Source organism: Pseudophryne corroboree, unplaced genomic scaffold, assembly GCF_028390025.1.
Source record: "Pseudophryne corroboree isolate aPseCor3 unplaced genomic scaffold, aPseCor3.hap2 scaffold_2399, whole genome shotgun sequence".
Taxonomy (NCBI): domain Eukaryota; kingdom Metazoa; phylum Chordata; class Amphibia; order Anura; family Myobatrachidae; genus Pseudophryne; species Pseudophryne corroboree.
In genome coordinates, this window is record NW_026969055.1 from 16,149 (window position 1) to 19,356 (window position 3,208).

The following is a 3,208-nucleotide window of genomic DNA, read 5'->3' on the forward strand; positions in this document are numbered from 1 at the left end:
TGCTCCAGGTGAGGTTTGAACTCACAACCTCGGCATTGCTCAACAGATACTGTCTTATAAGTACCACGCGCTGACCAATTGCGCCACTGGAGCACTTTGCTGGATTAATTGGTTATGCTAGATGTGGATTTTATTCAATACAATCAGTACAGTCATAAGAATTGAAAAAGAAAATCATTTTTGGTGATGAATGATGAGCAACAAAGGAACATGCATGCCAGATGGCACTTGAATAAGCTGTCCACGGTGATAGAAAAGGTTTAAAAAACAACAAAAACAATGTTATCATAATTAATGTCATATTTTAGCTTCTGTGGTCATTTTTTACAAGCTGAACACTGCAAGACTATTTTACAGTTGAAGCAAGGATAAAATATCAACTCTAGTGATGAGACACTTGCTGTAATGACTTCCAACTCAGACGGGACTTAAACCCACAACCACTGGCTTAGGAGAACAGTGCCTTATCCATTATGCCAGTGGTGCTTACTGATGTCCTTATTTAAAACTGATAGGTTTTTAATAGTCAATTATTTATTTTTGAAAAAAAGTGAAGCTGTTTACTGTGTTCTTTGCATTACCAAGTCCAGCAAGAAATGTGCTGGTACTATCCAGAGCTGTCAGTATGGATTATCATGCTATATTGCAGAAAATCAATTTGATGCAACTGCTTTACCAACAGTATGTTAATCTTTTCCATTGCTGTTTTGTTGGCTGACTGAAGGAAGATATGCAGTGCATTTGAACCAAAGCAGATGTGTGCTGACAACTTAAATGCACAATCATGTTTGTGTTTTTCTTTCTTTCTTCCATCCTTTGTAATATCATATTAAATATTAAGGTAGCAGTTTATAATCAATGACTAATGACATAAGAAAAGGAAAAAAAAACAGTATGCTCCAGGTGAGGCTTGAACTCACAACCTCGGCATTGCTCAACAGATTCTGTCTTATAAGAACCACGCGCTGACCAATTGCGCCACTGGAGCACTTTGCAGCATTAATTGGTTATGCTAGATGTGGATTTTATTCAATACAATCAGTACAGTCATAAGAATTGAAAAATAAAATCATTTTTGGTGATGAATGATGAGCAACAAAGGAACATGCATGCCAGACGGCACTTGAGTAAGCTGTCCACAGTGATAGAAAAGGTTTAAAAAATAACAACAACAATGTTATCATAATTAATGTCATATTTTAGCTTCTGTGGTCATTTTTTACAAGCTAAACACTGCAAGACTGTTTTACAGTTGAAGCAAGGATAAAATATCAACTCTAGTGATGAGACACTTGCTGTAATGACTTCCAACTCAGACGGGACTTAAACCCACAACCACAGGCTTAGGAGAACAGTGCCTTACTCATTATGCCAGTGGTGCTTACTGATGTTCTTATTTAAGACTGTTAGGTTTTTAATAGTCAATTATTTATTTTTGAGGAAAAAGTGAAGCTGTTTACTGTGTTCTTTGCATTACCAAGTCCAGCAACAAAAGTGCTGGTACTATCCAGAGCTGTCAGTATGGATTATCATGCTATATTGCAGAAAATCAATTTGATGCAACTGCTTTACCAACAGTATGTTCATCTTTTCCATTGCTGTTTTGTTGGCTGACTGAAGGAAGATATGCAGTGCATTTGAAACAAAGCAGATGTGTGCTGACAACTTAAATGCACAATCATGTTTGTGTTTTTTCTTTCTTTCTTCCATCCTTTGTAATATCATATTACATATTAAGGTAGCAGTTTATAATCAATGACTAATGACATAAGAAAAGGAAAAAAAACAGTATACAAAGATGCTCCAGGTGAGGCTGAAACTCACAACTTTGGCATTGCTCAACAGATACTGTCTTATAAGTACCGTGCGCTGACCAATTGCGCCACTGGAGCACTTTGCAGCATTAGTTGGTTATGCTAGATGTGGATTTTATTCAATACAATCAGTACAGTCATAAGAATTGAAAAAGAAAATCATTTTTGGTGATAAATGATGAGCAACAAAGGAACATGCATGCCAGATGGCACTTGAATAAGCTGTCCACGGTGATAGAAAAGGTTTAAAAAAACAACAACAACAATGTTATCATAATTAATGTCATATTTTAGCTTCTGTGGTCATTTTTTACAAGCTAAACACTGCAAGACTGTTTTACAGTTGAAGCAAGGATAAAATATCAACTTTAGTGACGAAAAACTTGCTGTAATGATTTCCAACTCAGACGGGACTTAAACCCACAACCACTGGCTTAGGAGAACAGTGCCTTACCCATTATGCAAGTGGTGCTTACTGATGTTCTTATTTAAGACTGTTAGGTTTTTAATAGTCAATTATTTATTTTTGAGGAAAAAGTGAAGCTGTTTACTGTGTTCTTTGCATTACCAAGTCCAGCAAGAAATGTGCTGGTACTATCCAGAGCTGTCAGTATGGATTATCATGCTATATTGCAGAAAATCTATTTGATGCAACTGCTTTACCTACAGTATGTTAATCTTTTCCATTGCTGTTTTGTTGGCTGACTGAAGGAAGATATGCAGTGCATTTGAACCAAAGCAGATGTGTGCTGACAACTTAAATGCACAATCATGTTTGTGTTTTTTCTTTCTTTCTTCCATCCTTTGTAATATCATATTAAATATTAAGGTAGCAGTTTATAATCAATGACTAATGACATAAGAAAAGGAAAAAAAAAACAGTATACAAAGATGCTCCAGGTGAGGCTTGAACTCACAACCTCGGCATCGCTCAACAGATACTGTCTTATAAGTACCGCGCGCTGACCAATTGCGCCACTGGAGCACTTTGCAGCAATAATTGGTTATGCTAGATGTGGATTTTATTCAATACAATCAGTACAGTCATAAGAATTGAAAAAGAAAATCATTTATGGTGATGAATGATGAGCAACAAAGGAACATGCATGCCAGACGGCACTTGAATAAGCTGTCCACGGTGATAGAAAAGGTTTAAAAAACAACAACAACAATGTTATCATAATTAATGTCATATTTTAGCTCTGTGGTCATTTTTTACAAGCTAAACACTGCAAGACTGTTTTACAGTTGAAGCAAGGATAAAATATCAACTCTAGTGATGAGACACTTGCTGTAATGACTTCCACCCCATATGGGACTTGGACCCCGTGGCTTAGGAGGGCAGTGACTTATCCATTATGCCACTTGCTGTAATGACTTCCAACTCAGACGGG

The 3,208-nt window shown here is 36.6% G+C and overlaps 3 non-coding genes across 3 annotated transcripts; all 3 read right to left on the minus strand.

Annotated features, from left to right (window-relative positions):
* On the minus strand, positions 1-93 carry TRNAI-UAU (transfer RNA isoleucine (anticodon UAU)). Its single transcript is given in 2 exon segments — positions 1-36; positions 56-93. It is a non-coding gene; the product is annotated as a tRNA-Ile (tRNA).
* Positions 94-895: 802 nt separating this feature from the next.
* On the minus strand, positions 896-988 carry TRNAI-UAU (transfer RNA isoleucine (anticodon UAU)). Its single transcript is given in 2 exon segments — positions 896-931; positions 951-988. It is a non-coding gene; the product is annotated as a tRNA-Ile (tRNA).
* A 1,718-nt stretch (positions 989-2,706) lies between these two features.
* Positions 2,707-2,799, minus strand: TRNAI-UAU (transfer RNA isoleucine (anticodon UAU)). Its single transcript is given in 2 exon segments — positions 2,707-2,742; positions 2,762-2,799. It is a non-coding gene; the product is annotated as a tRNA-Ile (tRNA).
* Positions 2,800-3,208: the final 409 nt, after the last annotated feature.